General features: G+C 44.7%; 1 protein-coding gene across 1 annotated transcript in view; it reads left to right on the plus strand.

Annotated features, from left to right (window-relative positions):
* FAM107B (family with sequence similarity 107 member B) overlaps positions 1 to 18,811 on the plus strand; it is a 131,122-nt gene that overhangs the window by 19,638 nt on the left and 92,673 nt on the right. The window lies entirely within an intron of this gene.

Below are 18,811 nucleotides of genomic sequence, written 5' to 3' on the forward strand. Positions count from 1 at the left end.
AGTGCCTAGTACAGTGCTCTGTACACAGTAAGCGCTCAGTAAATACCACTGATTGATTGATTGATTGATTATTCACATCATGTAGGGCTCCTAATCTCACGTGACCCCCAGATCCGAGGGTTTCCTGTAGGCTTAGCTGAACTCCCTTTCCCAGCTCTCCCGCTGTTCTAATAGTACTGGATTCTGTTCTGGCGGTTGGACTTTGGAAGAGATGTGGAGATATCTGGTGCAGGTCCTGAACTTTGCCAGGCCTCTGGGTCATGGCAGGGCTCCGGGGAATGATGACCCTAGGGTTTTTAAAGGTGCAGTGATTTAAAGTTCCAGGGGGTGTCAAGCGCTTAGTACAGTGCTCTGCACACAGTAAGTGCTCAGTAAATACGATTGAATGAATGCAAGCACCGAGTGCAAAGAAATCTTCTCAGTGCTTCGGAGTGCAACAGAAGAGACATGTTCTCCTGCTCACAAGGAGCTGCCAATCTATTGAAATCAAATAATAATAATAATAATTATTATTATGGTACTCGTTAAATGCTTACTAAGTGCCAAGCTCTGTTCAAAGCCCTGCATGGGGCTCACAATCTTAACCCTCATTTTAAAAATGAGATTACCGAGGCACAGTCAAGTGAAGTGACTTGCCCAGGGTCTCACAAGTCAGACGAGTGGCGGAGCCGGGATTAGAACGTAGGTCCCCTGACACCCAGGCCTGTGCTCTTTTCACTAGGCTGCACTGCTTCCCCACCCTGCCGGACGTTGTTTGGGGGCTCCAGAGTTGCTCCCCACTGGGTGAGTGTGGAGGCCTCCACTTCCCCACCCAAAGGGTTGGAGAACAGGGGCTGCCAGTGGAAAAAGTTTGGGAATCACTTCTCTAGGGAAACATCAGTCACTTAGGGCAGGAGTTGACTCCCCATTCTAAGATAAACATCTCACTGACTGTGAACTGGATGTTTCATGGAAAAGAAATTTCCGAAAAGCCGTGGGGCCCGAGACTTCTCTTTCTCCTTCCCTGGCTTTGATCAGCCTGCCATTCCCACCTATTGAATAATCGGGGAGCTATTCCTACTCCGTGAAGCACTAAGCTTGCTGTGTCATCCTTCTCTTTCCGTCTGTCATCTGTTCCTGTGGCAGCCTCAAGTGTAAATAAATCTGTGTGTTTTCCAGAAGCTCTATTGATTCAGGGAGGTTGGGCAACCTGTTTTCTTGCATTGGCAAATTCTGGGAAGCCAGTCTCTCCATCAGGGTGTACAGGGTCAAGTTGAGATCCCCGATTTAGGATTTTTAATGGATCTTGTAAACTGCCAGGAAGCCTTGAGTTCTCTGTGAAGTGATCCTTTTGCAGAAACCTCCAAATTGCAATCTGGCTTACCTGAAGCTCAGGCTCACTGGAAACTCTAGGCCGTGGGTGATGAAAACGTGGGGGTATTCATGAAGCTGGGTCTATCCTTGGAGACCCTCACCTCTACTTCCTGGGTATGAAGGGAACAGACCCCAGGGAGAAAGGCAAAATTAGGGAAAATATGAATAGGGAATGGTATGGCCTAGTTCTAATCCCAGGTCCACCACTTGTCTGCTGTGTGACCTTGGGTAAGTCACTTCACTTCTCTGGACCTCAGTTACCTCATCCGTAAAATAGGGATAAGAGTGTGAGCCTCTTGTGGGACAGGGACTGCCTCCAATTGGATTAACTTGTATCTACCGCAGTGCTTAGGACAGTGCTTGGCACATAGTAGGTGCTTAACAAATACCATAATAATTATTATTATGGTTAAGAAAGCGGCCGTACGGTTTGTGGTACCTGAACAAAATAACTGTTCACAGACTGGGAGGCAGTATGGTCTAGTGGAAAGAGCCCGGGCCTGGGAGACAGAGGACTTGGGGCCAAGTCCCATCAATTATCTGTCATTTAGCATCTCTGTGCCTCAGTTTCCCCATCTGTAAAATGGGGATAGAGTACCCCTGTCCTCTTAGATTAAGAATTCCATGTGGGACAGAGACTATATCTGATTATCTTTTATCACCTGCAGGGCTATCTACTATGTCTCAACTCTGGGCTTGGCAGATAGTAAGTGGTTAATAATGCCATCATCCTCATTAGAACGTCAGTTGTCAGCATACTACATAGAGAACTGGAAGCACAAACCGAGTGTACAAAAGTCTCTCCTCTGCCAGAGGAGGTTGAGGGTAGGAGGCCTGGAAGCACCATGAAACTCTATGTTGGGGGAGAAGGGGTTGCTTGTGTAGGAGCATGATTTCCCCCTGAAAACCTCTGTTTTGCTATTTGAACTTCAGCTCTAATGGTGGCACCGGGTTGTTTTAGGAACCACTCCAGCCTCTTGGCCAGGATGACTAAGATTGGACTAGCCCCCGGACATTCAGGAAACTCATTCAGTTAGTCAATCATATATATTGAGTGCTTACTATGAGCAAAGAACTTTACTAAGAGCTTGGAAGAGTACTATGTAACAATATAACAGACACATTCCCTGCCCACAACGAGCTTATAGTCTAGAGATGAGCTTACCAGCACAGTAGATAGCCAGTGATCAGATCAGACACAGTCTCTGACCCCTTTTGGACCCTCTCACCCTTGGAGTAAGCTGGCTCTTGTAGGGAAGGAAGAGGAGTAATCAATCAATTAATCAGTAGTATTTATAAGTACTTACAATGTGAGGAGCACTGTATTAGATATTTGGGGAAGTACAACAGAGTAAGTAGACACCATTCTTGCTTTCTAGAAGATTACGATCTAGTGTGGGAGACAGACATTAAAATAAATTACAGATGGTAAAGTGAATAAAATAGGGGTGGCAAGAGGGTTTAAGGATATGTATATAAATCCTGTGGGGGTAGGGGTGGGGAAGACCTAGGTCCAACTCCAGGACAGCAACTTGAGGATGTCCCCTTGCTTCCTGGCTGTTCACAGAGAGGAATAGGTAGACTTCAGGGAGAGGGGACAGGCCGCGAACTAGCTGAAAACAGCAGAAATCTGAAAAATGGCATCTTGGATCATTAAACTCTGTGTGATCTGACGGTAGATTTTACTGTAGATGAGCTCTGCGCATGGCTCCTGGCCCAAATATCCAGGACTAGTTCAGGTCTGGCCTCCAAGAACGAAGAATGCTGATTTTATCTATTTTACTGTCTGGGTATCACAGGCCTGGCAATTGGGAGAGGAGGGGCTGCTGTGCCATTTAACCCTGCAAGACCATCAATAAGTAGCGTAAGATTTTTCTTTAACAAAAAGTCCCAGAGGGAATTGAAGCCCGGTGAATACTCAGTAAACATGTCCTGATGATGATAAGTAACAACGATTTAATTTACTCCTGGATCAAACACCCTCCTGAGTACTTAGAAGCTACTTAGCAGACAAGTGAAGCAGCATGGCTCAGCGGATCGAGCCCGGGCTTGGGAGTCAGAAGTCACGGGTTCAAATCCCGGCTCCGCCACTTGTCAGCTGTGTGACCTTGGGCAGGCTGCTTCACTTCTCTGAGCCTCAGTTCCCTCATCTGGAAAATGGGGATGAAGATTGTGAGCCCCATCCGGGGCAACCTGATCCCCTTGTATCCCCCTCAGCGCTTAGAACAGTGCTTGGCACATAGTAAGTGTTTAACAAATACCATCATTATTATTATTGAGAAGCAGCGTGGCGCAGTGGAAAGAGCCTGGGCTTTGGAGTCAGAGGTCATGGGTTCAAATCCCGGCTCCGCCACTTGTCAGCTGTGTGACTCTGGGCAAGTCACTTCACTTCTCTGGGCCTCAGTTCCCTCATCTGTAAAATGGGGATGAAGACTGTGAGCCCCCTGTGGGACAACCTGATCACCTTGTACCCTCCCCAGCGCTTAGAACAGTGCTTTGCACATAGTAAGCGCTGAATAAATGCCATTATTATTATTATTATTACTGCAGGACTGTGCGATTCAATACTAAAACTTAACCTAGAGTGGTGGTGAGATTGAATCTATTTGTGAGGACTCTTGAGGGGTCTTTGGGTTAAACTCATTGAAGAAGTCTTCCTCTAGGTTAATGAGGTAGTATTTTTGGATCCCTTCTATAAAGTTTAAAACTTGAAGGTTAGGTAGGAATAGCAACAAAGTGGCCTAGTGGAAAGAGCATGGTCCTGGGAATCAGAAAACCTGGGTCCTGCCAATTGCTTTCTTTGTGACCTTGGGCAAGTCACTTAACTTCCCTTGTTCCTCAGTTACCTCATCTGTAAAATGGGGATTAAATCCTCCTCCCTCCAACTTAGACTGTGAGCCCCATGTGTGACAAGGACTGCGTCCAACCTGAGTAACTTGTACCTACCCCATTGCTTGACACAGTACATAGTTAGCACATAGTAAGTGCTGAACAAATACTGTTTTTTAAAGATGTCATTTTTGTTTTAGAAAGAAATGTCATTGCTGATGCAAGTATTATCATTAACCAAGGACTTAGTATTTTCCAAGCACAACAGACTCATTCCTCCTTAAAGCATTCCCAAGAGGCTGACCAGTCACTGTTTTTGTTCTGAAATGGAAATGTTGAGACATGGCTAAGGTCACAAACAAGTCATTGGTGAAGCCCCTGACCTACACTTTCCCCTAGTGGCATTGGGCTAAAGATATTGTTGGCTATGGGCAATTCAAGCTTTGTTGTCGATTATTTTGCCTTCTGAATGTTTGGCAAATACCCTGGAAAGCACTAATTAATGGTGTGGAGGGAGAATCAGAAGTGAGGGGAACTGAAGAGGGAGGATTAAGGGTAATAATAGGAGATTCTAAAGGTTATGGAATAAGGTATTAAACCCCAGAGGGGAAATTACAGGTAATGGAGTAGGAGGAATTCAAAGTAAACCATGCTAGCTCAGTGTTTCCCAAAGACGCTGACGACAAATTCATGGAGATTTAAGAGAAAAATATATTTGGTGGCACTTCTTGTTGTTGCTTCAAGAATTTGGATGAAAGGGAGCTGAACGTAGAAAAAGAAAAAAAAAAACAATTTACACCAGGACAGTGGTGGCTTCTGTCACTCCTCCTACTTTCTGGAGGAAGTGGTAGTGATCAGACTAGCCTGGGGCAGGAGAGATTAGGGGGCCATCTGGGGTAACAAGCAAATGGGTTTTTGACGTTGGGGAAGGAGTGACCAGGTAGCCTCTGAAGAAGACACCAGGTCCTGGGATAGGCTAAAGGAGAGAGGCAGGACTGTGGATTCTGGTCACTAAAGAGAGACATTAGAGGACAGGGCCAGGAAATGGATATATTGATTGATTTTGCACCAAGGAATCAGGAACATTATCCTGCTAATGTCAATTCTTGGCCCCAGATCAGGATTAAGCTTTATGGCCCAAAGCCATCTTCACTGCTATTACCCAAATGTTTAGTACAATGTTTGAGGCAGAATAAGTGCTCAATAAATAGACTATTTGACCCACGTATAATTCAGAATTCACCCTGAAGACTTAAACATCCTTGACCCTGAGCTTACTTCCGGAGAAAGATTCTTTCCATTTGTACTGTGTTCCATAAACATACACTCACTCATTCCAAAATTCTCTGGTAGACAGTGCCCCCAATGCTTGCTGATCATGACAGCCATCTCCCTTAAATATTCCAAAGTTGAATTTGTTCCCTATTCCTTGGGGGTTGCGGGGAGGGCTCATAGTCCAGCCCCAGGAGGCCTCCAGTGTATGCTGGGTAGTCTAGCACTTAGAACAGTGCTTGGCACATAGTCAGCGCTTAACAAATACCATCATCATTATTATTATTATTAGTCTAACCCATTCAGTAGTCACTTATTTTCTCTTCTGGTTCTTATTATCATACTTTTCCTTTCCTTCACGGTAATAGGTACCCTCTACCTGGCTTAAGCCTCATGATTATCATTTTAACACAATTTCTACTGCTATTGATGGACTCTTTGGTGTGCAAAAGTTAATGCTGTCCCCACCCTGGTTTACTATGCTAAGTCTTCCCCCTTCTCTGCTCCTTTTCCCCTCCTCCTCTTCTCTTCCTCATTCTCCTCTTTCTCCTCCTCACTTCCTTCTCTAGTTCCCATACCCCCAGATTAAGGAAACACACTCCCATTGCCTGTAGCAAACACACTCCCAAGTTCCCTCAAGTGCCCAAGTTTCCCTGAGATCTGAAGTTGAACTGAATGGGAGGGAAAGCCAGGGGTGTTCATTTTCTTCTAAGCTTCTCTCTGGGCTTACATTAAGCCTCTTCTACCTGATTTCCATTAGGATGGCCCTGATCTCTTAAGCCCTGAGTAGGGTAGGGCTCATTTCAGGGTTGATTTCTCTCATTTTACCGTGGAGCCCCACTCTCCCAGGGGCTAGGTTTACATACTGGTAGTCATTTCAGATAAGCAATAACTCTTTCAGGGGTTAGTGCTTGGCTGCAGGCCCTGCTCTTGTGGCCATATTGCAGGGCAGACTCATGGGTGCATTCTCACTCCTTCACCATCTCTATGGAAGACACTGTGGGTTAGTGGAAAGAGCCCAGTGCTTGGAGTCAGGAGACCTGGTTTCTAGTTCAGGTGCTGCCGCATGCCAGCTGCGTGACCTGGGGTAAGTCATTTCTCTGTGACTCAGTGTCTCCATCTGTAAAATGGCATGTTACGCTTTTTCCATAATTCTTAGATTGTGGCCCCTTGGGGGACAGGTACTATGTCCCATCTGACATAACGTTTAGCCCACTGTAAGCACATAATTAATGCCATCATTACTACTGTCTACCAGTGCAACACACTAAACAGTCCCTTAGTGATCTGAAAGAGTTAATGCTCCTCCCCAAGTGCCTCTCTTATAATAATGATGGTATTTGTTAAGCGCTTACTATGTGCAAAGCACTGTTCTAAGCGCTGGGGGGATACAAGGTGATCAGGTTGTCCCACGTGGGGCTCACAGTCTTAATCCCCATTTTACAGATGAGGGAACTGAGGCACAGAGAAGTTAAGTGACTTGCCCAAAGTCACACAGCTGACAATTGGTGGAGCAGGGATTTGAACCCCTGACCTCTGACTCCAAAGCCCATGCTTTTTCCACTGAGCCACGCTGCTTCCTAATCTTCTCTTATCTACCAAGGAGAATGAAGTCTTTTATTGTTATTCTATGTCCAACTCCAATAGTGAATTTAGGCCTCTAAAACAAAATCCGGTATGTAAACTCTTCCATAATACAGTTGCAGAAATATCATTCCCTAGACCTTCACTGCTGTCATAAAACACAAGGGGTGATAAGGAGACTGATTAAGGCTCAGGCACAAGATTCTCAGCTTTTCCTGAAGTCCTAAGATAATAATAAGAGAAAACTGTATTTTCTGGGTCCTGTAAGTTTCTTCTGGAAATGATTAGGATTTGGCATGTTGTTTGTTTTGGCTCATAACTTTTCTTTACACACCTTCAGGACCAAGGAGGAAGTTGCAGGAGGAAACAGAGTCTTGAAACTGACAGAGTCTCCTCTGATGCCCCACTCACCTCCCCAGGACATACCTCTGTCCCCTCCCATGCCCACCATTGTTTTTTCATCTTCTTCACCAAGGATTTTTACCCAGACTCATTTTACCCCTGGCAAAAAACTTGTGCTTAACACTACTTTCATCAACCTGGCCACCAAACCTGAGAGACGGAGGAATTATAGTTTTGGTTTTTTTTTTAATTTCAGGGTACAATCCTGAGATGACTTGATAGCCTGTAGACAGAGCCCCAGTTGGTGTAGTGGTAGCAGTAGATAAGATGTTTTTCATAAAAATCAATGCTATCACGATCATAAAATCTTCCCGAGCTCCATGCTGGGTAACCAGGGCCTCTGTATGAACTTGGTTGCTGTAAACACTGGCAAACAGATGCTATCTCATATTTAGAACTGTGCGTTACCAAGTGATTAACACAGTAGATGTACCTCATTTCATCTCATCAGTTACCTCATGAGAGGCAGAGTGGAAAGAGCACAGGCTTGGGAGTTGGAGGTCATGAGTTCTTATCCCGAGCTGTGTGACTATGGGCAAGTCGCTTAACTTCTCTGTGCCTCAGTTACCTCATTTGTAAAATGGGGATTAAGACTGTGAGCCCCGCATGGGACAACCTGATTACCTTGTATCTTTCCCAGCACTTAGAACAGTGCTTGACACATAGCAAGTGCTTAACAAATACCATTCAATCGATCATATTTATTGAGTGCTTACTGTGTGCAGAGTATTGTACTGTGTGCTTAATATTATTATTATGTACAGTATAGTAAGAACCAAGGTGGCCCAGTGGAAAGAGCACAGGCCTAGGAGTCAGAGGGTCTGGGTTCTAATTCTGCCTCCACTACTTATCTGCTGTGTGACCATGGGCAAGTTGCTTAACCTCTTGGTGCCTCAGTTTCCTCATCTGTAAAATGGGGATTAAGACTGTGAGCTCCGTGTGGGACGGGGACTGTGTCCAACCTGATTAGCCTGTATCTGTCCCCTGCTTAGTAGAGCTTCTGACACATATTTAAATGCTTAACAAATACCATTAAAAAAGTATTATCAGATATGCAGTATTAATTTGCTATAACTGTCCTAAGAAACAGAAAACATCATGTTTTTTGTGTTTCTGTGGCTTTTATTATATTATCAAGGTCAATCAATAGTATTTATTGAGCACTTACTATGTGCAGAGCTCTGTATTGTGTCTTTGGGAAAATTATAGCATAATAGAGTTTGGTGACAAGATCCCTGCCTATAGGGAGAATCTGCAGAGTAAAGTGCCTGGCAAATGCTCTTGTTAATTCTATATTCCTCACTGACAGACTCAGTTTTATAAGCATCACCATTTGTCCCCACTTTAATGTTGTGGCTCAGAGAGGCTAATTGAGCCCCTCAAGGCCACACAGCAAGACAGCATCAGATTTGGGAACAGGCCCCCCAAGTTGCTGGGTTTTTTGCCCTCTAGACTGTAAGCTCTTTATGGGCAGGGAATGTTTCTGTTAAATTGTTATATTGTACTCTCACAAGCACTTAGTGCCCTGCTCTGCACACAGTCACCACTCAATAAATATGACTGACTGGCTGGCTGGCTGTTGCTGGTACTCTCTGATTCTCACTGCTTCTCATTTCTTGTAAGTCAGTTGTACCAGAGGAGAGTGGGATCCCGGCTAGGTCTTTGTTTGTTTGTTTGTTTTTTAAAGCAACCTTTAATACACAGATATTTTAAACCCACTTGTTTCTGTAATTTCTCAGAAAATTCCTGTGAAGTGGCAATTATTTCTTTGAAAAAAAAAAACCTTGTAAGATTGGTTTGATGACCCTCATTATGCCAGTAAGGAAAATGAGACTCAGCAAACAGCTCCCTGGGGCACATTCAGAGGACTAACTTCCAGCCTGGTCTTCAGTGGAGTACAAGACAGGTCTGCGAATCCCATAAACTGTGAGTTGCTGCAGAACGCTAAACTTCCAGGTGGTCATCTGGGATCGTATTCCCCTTCATGGAACCCTATTAAGCCCGGGGGTCTCTGCTCAGTAGTAGAGCCAAAGCTCTTCCCATATTTAAGCAAATCAGTTCTTCACAATTCAGCGTCTGGTTTTTCTGGGAGTCAGCCACTCCGTGGCCCGGCCACACAGGGGGACCAAGATAGATGCACAGGGAAAACAACGGGGCTTAATTTCCGTAGCCTGTTTCTTGCTCTCCATAATAATGGAAAGTAAGCCAAAATTATAGAGTGGGCTTCTGCTTCCAAACCTATTATTTACAGTCATTCTGCAAAACTCCTTCCTCCTGGATGGGAAGCACCTATCATTTAAGTTGTCCTTGTTACTAAAGAAGCTGTTTCAGCCCTCACTGAGGTAGGCCCAGGTTAGGTATATAGAGGGGGGCCCAAGATAGAGATGTCCCATTTGGTTTTCTTGCGGGGGGAGGAGGCTTGTAACTCAGTTGACAACTATGTGGTGAAACACTAACCCGTAATCTGTGAACCTGTACATAAATAGAAGCCATATACAATATAACCAAACTGTCTAGGTTTGTTCAAACAGATTTAAACTGTTTATGTGGCTCTCCATTTCTCCAAATGGGGTCTCTCTATCTTGGACCACCCTGTGTATACATAGGGAAGGATCAAAAATCTCTGTGCATTTATCACCACCAACAAATGTTCAATTATAAGTGTAGGAAATGGTCCCCCACATGTGTACAAATTCAGATTAATGTTTCAATCTTGTTTATGAGGCACGATAACCGTTAGCAGCAGTAATTAAACACCTGCTGTGTGCAGAGCACTGTAGTAGATGGGTGGGGAGTAAACAATAGAAGTAAAAGACAGTAAGTGCTCTATAAATACGATTGAATGGGGAAGGCCCCATGCCAACTCATTTGGGGACAAAAATCCCTTTGAATGGAGTTGGTAGACTCATTCCCTGCCCACAATGAGAGGGAAGTCAAGGCAAATACTTGTACTGTACATTCCCACGCACTGAGTCCAGTGCTGGGCCCACGGGTAGCGCTCGTTAAATTCCACTGATTGAGTGAATATGCTCTGGAAGCCTTATATTTTGATTTCAGCTTTGGGAAGATGGCAGGCTGCCTGTTCAGAAGCAGTCACTCAGCCCAGGCGCTCCCTAAGGCAGGCCCAGAATCCCACAGCTTCCCCCCAACCCTGGGCTTCCTGGGTTGAGAAGTTTTTTAGCCCAACAAAAGCCATCCTGTCCTGTGAGAGCAAGCTGGAAAGGGTTACAGGGTCCTGGATATGGGGAACAAGCACAGCTGGAGATTGTCAGCAGCCCCCAAAGGCAAGCCTGAAAGCCAGCAGGAAGGTGTGGGTGGAGAGGTATGGTCAGGGTTGGGGAGGGAATGTGGAAGAAGGAAACTGTTATATTCCTGGAAAGGGAATTTCACTATGTCTTACATTCCCTAGAAGCAATGTTGCCTAGTGGATAGAGCACAGCCTGGGAGTCAGTAGGATCTGAGTTTAATGCCAGCTTCACCCTGTGTCTGCTCTGTGTCCTTGAGCAAGTTACTTAATGTCTCCATGCCTTAGTTACCTCATCTGTAAAATGGGGACTATCCTGTGATCCTTTTGTGGGACAGGGACGATTGGGTCTGCCCTGATTAGCTTGTATCTATCCCAGCACTTGGTACAGTGTCCAGAACTGAGTAAGCTCCTAACAAATACCATTAAAAAATTCACTCCCTGAGCGACAGATCCTTTTGTTTGCAGCCCCAAAAAGAGAGATACAAAAATAAACTGGGCATATCATCCTCTGTCATTATAGAAACACCCCGAGAAAATGAATAGCACTGAGTCTTGGAATTAACTCTGAGGCTAGCAAAAAAAAAAAAGATCTGCACAGATTCAAACACTATGTGTTTGCTTCCCCAGCCTAGTGAGCTTAGCCAACTCCAGTTTATTTTGGGGGGAAATGTCCACCAGAAGGGAAATTGTGTCCAATGAGCCCAATAGGGAAATTGAAGTGTCTCTGGGATCCTCATCTTGCTCCTGCCATTTCATTCATTCATTCATATGTATTTATTGAGCACTTACTGTGTGCAGAGCACTGTACTAAGTGCTTGGAAGAGTACAGTACAACAATAAACAGACACGTTCCCTGCCCACAATGAGCATTTCATTTTTCTCTGGCCCATCCTGGGTTACCCTTTACTTTGCTCATTGTGGATGACCAATAATAATAATAGTAATGAAAATAATAATAATAATGTTATTTGTTAAGTGCTATGTGCCCAGCCCTGTGCTGAAAGTTAGAGTAGATACTATAGATTGATATAACTGATTGATAGAGTATAATCAAATCAGATGAGGCTCATAGTCTAAGGATGAGGGAGAACACGTCTAACCCCATTTTATGGATGAGGAAACTGAGGGAAAAGTATGGTTCTGGAAGTCCGAGGACCTCGGTTGTAGTTTTGGCTGTGACGCTTGCTGTGTGATCTGGGCAAATCATTGAACCTCTCTGTTCTTCAGTTTCCGCATCCGTAAATTGGGGAGTCAGTTCCTGTCCTTCCTCCTCCTTAGACTATGAGCCCTTCTTGGAACAGGGACTGTGTCCAGTTTGATTATCTTATATCTACCCCAGCTCTTGGTACAGTGTTCGACAAATAATGAGTGCTTAACAAATTCCACAATTCTTATTATTTGTCTCTGCAGCATCTCTGGGAAGTTGGCAGGGGGGAGGTATTTATCCCCACTTTCTGTCTGGGAAAATTGAGGCACAAAGAGGTGAAGTGACTCGTCCAAAGTCGCCGTGTCAGATCAGAGATGGAATTAAATATCGTGACTCTAAGCCCAGGGCTCTTTGCTTCAGATTACGTGCTGCCTCCCACAGACATTTGCCAAGGTTTTGAGAGACGTCATTCTTTAATGAATAAAACACAAGAATGTCAGGTGGAAGCTGAAGGCGAAGGGTGGGATGAGCGGGGGCCGCTGCACCACAGTTGGTCCGGCCAAAGCCTCCCGCTGTCTAGATCCCCTGGGCCCGCGTGGTTGTAATCTTGCAACATACGGAGGCCCTGAAGGTCTGGCAGAGGCCTTATGCTCGGGCAAAAGATCAAGCTAGCAGCTGCTCCCATTCAAAGGGTTAACACAGAGCCCTGATGTGAAAGTTAAGCAGTAACCGCTATTCTGAAGGCCGGTTTAAATAGACTACTTTGTGGAGGAAGGGAGAGGAAGCAGTAGCATTTCCGAGCCTTAAATGGATGTGAAGTTTAGTGCCGTGGGGCTTCCTTCAAATTCAGACCTATTCCTCCTCAGTCCTTTGCATGGCCCTCTGTTTCTCAGGTGGGGCTCTCTTGCTCTGAAGACTTTTAACCAGTCCCACTGGCAGCCACTGTGTAACCACGTCCCACGATTTGCTCTGTCACTGGCCCAGTTTAGCCTAAGTGGCGTGTCTCCTGATTTCAGGGTGTATTCAGCAAATGTTTCAGCTCAGCAGAGCCAGTTGGAAGTAGCCAGTGCTCTCTCTCTAGTCATACTGTTTTCCTGTCCCTGTTATTTGGACATCAAGAAAGAGGTGGTTTAACAGACTTGTAGTCTAGAGTCCCCATTTCTTGACCAAGCCCCAGCCCAGACAGAGCGGAATGTGCATTTCTGTTCCCTTACATCGCCTGGCTTCCATAACAATAATAATAATGATCACTGTATTGATTTAGTACTTACTATGTACTAAGTGCTGGGGTAGTTACAGTCAGCTCAGACCCGATCCTTGTCCCCCACGGAGCTCACAGTGTAAGGGGAGGGAAAACAGGTATTGAATGCCCATTTTATAATTGAAGAAAATGAGGAGTACTAAGCAGTGAAATGATCACCCAGCAGGCAAGTGGCGGAGCGAGGATTAGAATCCTGGTCCCCCAACTTCTAGGCCTTTTGTCTTTCCATTAGACCACACTGAGGAGATAGTTCAGACAGTAGCTTAGTACCCTCTGGCAGTTCCTCCATTCTGGAAAGAACAAGGCACTGCAACTCGGGATATTGCACTCACCACACAATGCAATAGAAGCAGTGGGGCCTGGTGGAAAGAACACAGGACTGGGTGTCAGGTGACCCCCTTTTCTGCTGTGTGACCTTGGACAAGTCATTTAACTCTTCTCTTCCTCAGTTCCCTCATCCGTGAACGGGGATAAAATAGCTCTTCACCCTTTCTCTTAGATTGGGTGCCCCACGCAGAACAGGGACTTATCTCGTATCTTACCCCAGCACTTGGTTCATTTCTTGGCACATAGCAACACTTAAAACATTCCACAGTTATTATTATTTTAATTTGACCTCTAAGATCCTTTCAAGTCCCAGGATTTGGAGATCACCTTTGATTTGCAATTTGCATAGTTAGTGGATGAAGCAAATTCAATGGACAGTATTGCCTCATCACTCCTAATGCTTCTCTTTAGCTGTGACCTTCCCAGCTTCTTGATGTTTTTTTTTTATCTTTTTGTGCTTTTAACAAAACTATGTTGGTCTTTTTGAGTTAAATAGATAAAATGCCATTTTTCATATTATCCCCATCCATCATATCTCTAGAGCAACTAGAGCAACCCAACCCTCACTCAAAGTGGTGGTGAAACCTGAAAGTGGGGTGAGTGGTATTTTCAAATCTTATCACGTTCTCCTTCAGAACGTAACTTCATTTAGATGGGACTTTTCAAACCACCAAGCCCACAGGGTGGTTTGGTTTGGAAAGAGGCCTCCAGGCTTTTGAGCTACTGACCACTTCCCATCCTCTTTTCTCCTCCCTTCTCCCCCATAAAACTTGCTTCAAGCCCTACTTCCATGGAGCCCAAGAAAGGCTCTTAATAGGAGATTGAAGAGGCATTTTTTAGAGGAGTGGTCCAGAGTAGGTTATTAAAGGGGAGATTTAAAGATATAAGTGGGGAACCATTTTACAGATGAGGCAACTGCGGCACAGAGGAGTGAGGTGACTTGCCCAAGGTCACACAGCCGACAAGTGGTGGAAGCAGGATTAGAATTCAGGTCCTCTGACTTCCATTCTTTCCACTAGGCTACACTTTCTTATCAAAAACATCCATCTGAGAGCAGTTGCTTCATCTAAAAAGTCTGTACAGTGTTCTGCTTCAGTCTTCAACAAAATAGATCAAAGCATTTGCCCTCAAAGACAATTCGTGAATATTCCAGTTCACTTTGGCGTCAGCTCAGTTTTAGTCTCGGCCTCCTCCTCATCAAAACAGTCTCTACACAAGCATCCTTGTTCCTGAAATATCAGTCCTAGTGAGAGAGATAATCACTGACCTCAGAGGAGCTCACTTCCTGAAACAAGCAAATGCCAGCGTGTGAAAAAATGTGAAATTGGCCATACAAATAGAGATCATTAGGATACAGAGTAATTACGCTAAAGCACAAAAATTAAACTGCAGGGAACTTTAATTCTATTTGTTCTGATGATTTTGACACCTGTCTACATGGTTTGTTTTGTTGTCTGTCTCCCCCTTCTAGACTGTGAGCCCGTTGTTGGGTAGGGACTGTCTTTATATGTTGCCGACTTGTACTTCCCAAGCGCTTAGTACAGCGCTCTGCACACAATAAGCGCTCAATAAATATGATTGAATGAATGAAATTTAATTTTTTCAATGAAGTACTGGTTTTGGAGAAGGTAATTTGTTAGAAGCCACTGCATTTAAATATATCCAATGGCTTGAGGAACATATAAAAATGTATATGAGCGCACACAGTAAGTGCTCAATAAATACGATTGAATGAATGAATGAATGACTAAAAGGAACTCCTAGAAGGTAGAAGCCCTGTATTCTAATCCTAACTCAGACATCAACTAGCACTGTGACCCTGGGGCAAATGCTTAACCTCTCTGTATCTCAGTTTCCTCAGCTGTAAAAATGGGGATCACATACCTGCTCAATCAATCAATCAATCAAATGTATTTATTGAGTGCTTACTGTGTGCAGATCACTATACTAAGTGCTTGGGAGAGTACAGTATACCAGAGTTGATAGACGTATTCCCTGCCCACAGTGAGCTTGCAATCTGCAAGCGTAATTGCAATCCGCAGTCATAAATTGTGAGCTCAGTGAAGGACAGGAAGGAACTGTGTCCAATCAAGCTACCTCGCATCTACCCCGGTGCTTGGCCCAACAAAGTTAGTGCTTAAGAAATACCACTATTATTATTATTAGAGGAGTTGACAGTCTGGTGGTGGAGACAATAAATATGAAGGGAACAATATCACACAGGTAAAAGTGAAGAACAGATGCTGTGTAAATGTTACTCACACATATCAAGTTTCTCAATTTATTAAGTTAGGGTTATTCAGTTCTGCCTCCAAACCCTGTAAGATGAATAAAAAGGTAATATTTGCTAAGGGCTTGCTATGTGCCAAGCATTGTGCCAAAAGCTGGGGTTGATACAAGATAACCAGATTACCCGCAGTCCCTGTCTCACGAGGGGCTCCCAGTCAAAGAGGGAAGGAGAACAGATGAGGAAACCGAGGCACAGAGGAAGTGAAATGACTTGCCCAAGGTCACACAGCGAGCAAGTGGTAACTCTGGAACTTGAACTTGGGTCTTCTGACCCCCAGTCCTGTGCTTGTTCCTCTAGACTGCCCTGCCTCCTGCATGCTAGTCTATTCTGGGCTTAAAAATCAGAGTGGAAGAGGAGTTCATAAGTTGCTGGATTGTTGGCTCGTGTTTAGCAGCTCACACTGAAAATGAAGCAGGGACCTTTGGTAGTTTGATATTCTTTAAGCATTTTGATATTCACCCCACCCCCACCCCCAGAACTGACATATACTTATACTTGGTTGCTTCCCCTATATGAAATTTTTTTAGAGCCTATCTCTCCTAGTAGATTATAAACTCCTAGAAGGCAAGGATTGTGTCTACCAACTCTATTGCACTCTCCCCATCAAGCAATCAATCAGTGGTATTTATTGAGCGCTTGCTATGCACAGAACACTGTGCTAAGCTCTTGAGAGAGTACAGTACAACAAAGTTGATAAGACACAATTCCTGCCTCCAATGAATGAAGCACTTTGTACTGCGCTGTGCTAGCAGTAGGTACTTGATAATAATGATGGTATTTGTTAAGCTCTTACTCTGTGCCAAGCACTGTACATATCATTGATTGGTGAACGAATTTGAAGACCACGCTGGAGAAGGGGAGGCTTTTGATTGATCAGTACTTATGGTAGATAAAGGATAGTCAGGGAAGGAAGAAGGAATTAGGGCCTTGCTGATTCAAGGGATGAAACAGCTTAGTTTTTTATTATTCTGACACCCAGACTGGCATCCAGACTAGATTTCATTGAGCCCTGGTACAAACAGAAGCCATGCATTTTGAAAACATTCTGTCCTGTTGGACGTTGTTGAAACATTCTGTTATTCAGTGCAACTTGTGCCGAGGGTCAAGACCTTCCCATTATTGATGTGTCCTTGGGGCATTCTACTAGTGCAGACTCTTTACGAGGATATAATTTCGGAAGCAATTTCCCATAAAATTACAGTTAGCTTATAAATTTGAGATAATTCAACACATGTTCATTTACCCATTTTCCAAGCCAGTAATTTTTCATTTCTATCAACGGTGGTTCTCTACATAGGCCACACATTTGGCAACAGAGAAACCCCAGAAGATCAGTATTTTCAGATGAGCTTGACTTGTGTGTTCACACCAGCTGTTAAATGGTGTGAATTCACACTCAACCGGAATTAAGAAAGCAAATCTGCTTGGGCTGAGAAGGTGTGCCTTACTCCTGCTAATAGAATCAGAAGGCTTTTGGGTGAGAAAATGCTGGTATATCCAGAATAGGGAGCTTTTTGGTGAACTGGGGCCACTGTCTGTACTGTATAAAACTAAGCTAAGATTCTCATTTGTTCCATTTCCTGGAGCAAAAATTAGTGGCTGTCTTCATTACCAACTAGCAGCTGCCCTCATTTCCATGAAACCAAGCCCACTGTCCAAACCTCTGCCCGGGGCAATCTGGCCCCTTCCACCAGCTCTGTTCTTAGAATAAACAGAGTTTTCAGGCTTGCCTGACTCCAGGAAATTGGATGCTATAATAACTGACGCACAATAAGGCCTTCCTTCTCTCCTCAAAACAATGGATTTTTGCCTATCTTCTTGCATAGTCAGTAAACAGGGATCGAAGCTACCCCTAGCCCACCCCAAGGTCCAGCTCTCCTACTGGTTCTCTGTTTTTAAGAGATCTCTGTACACCCTCCGCTCCTCCACCACTAATCTCCTCACTGTACCTCGCTCTCGCCTGTCCCGCCATCGACCCCCGGCCCACGTCATCCCCCGGGCCTGGAATGCCCTCCCTCTGCCCATCCGCCAAGCTAGCTCTCTTCCTCCCTTCAAGGCCCTGCTGAGATCTCACCTCCTCCAGGAGGCCTTCCCAGACTGAGCCCCTTCTTTCCTCTCCCCCTCGTCCCCCTCTCCATCCCCCCGTCTTACCTCCTTCCCTTCCCCACAGCACCTGTATATATGTATATATGGTTGTACATATTTATTACTCTATTTATTTATTTATTTATTTATTTTACTTGTACATTTCTATCCTACTTACTTTATTTTGTTGGTATGTTTGGTTCTGTTCTCTGTCTCCCCCTTTTAGACTGTGAGCCCACTGTTGGGTAGGGACTGTCTCTATGTGATGCCAATTTGTACTTCCCAAGCGCTTAGTACAGTGCTCTGCACATAGTAAGCGCTCAATAAATACGATTGATAAGGAAGCCAGGAGATATTTGGCCCAGAGGACAAACCTAACCAAGTGAAAACAATGCCCAGAATCTGCCCACACAGATTCTGCTTAAAGGCCCTCAATCAGCTCTCTCCCCTCCATCTCTAGCTTACAGTCTCCCTCTAGGCTGTATTGTACTATTGTACTCTCCCCACTGCTTAGTACAGTGCTCTGCATGCAGTAAGTGCTCAATAAACATGACTGACTGACTGACTGATTGAGTAACCACCTTTCCTCCCTGAACTCCTACTATAACTCAGCCAGCACACTCTGCTCCTCTAATGCCAACCTGCTTTCTGTACCTCAGTCTCATCTACGCTGCAACTGGGCAGCATGAGCATTAAGAAGACTTACAGAACTCAGCCGCCACCTCGACCAACTTCCTTGCCAATGTCTTAGCTGGGATCTCAGCTTTTTCAATGTAAATGGGCAGAAGCAGAGGTTAGGTGGTGGGGAGCAAAATGAATAAGAGAGGCTTGCAAACTCTTAAGCAAGCCATTCTCCCCCAGCCACCCCCAAATCCTCCATCCAAGCCCCCATCTCCAGAGGAATCCAATCTTCTTTCCCCACCTGTCTCCCAGACTATCTTGGTCCTGCAAATTGAGAGTTGAAGGATTTTTTTAAAATGGGGGAAAAGCTTAGTTAATGCATGTGAAGAGGGG

This window comes from Tachyglossus aculeatus, assembly GCF_015852505.1.
Source record: "Tachyglossus aculeatus isolate mTacAcu1 chromosome 12 unlocalized genomic scaffold, mTacAcu1.pri SUPER_6_unloc_1, whole genome shotgun sequence".
Lineage (NCBI taxonomy): Eukaryota > Metazoa > Chordata > Mammalia > Monotremata > Tachyglossidae > Tachyglossus > Tachyglossus aculeatus.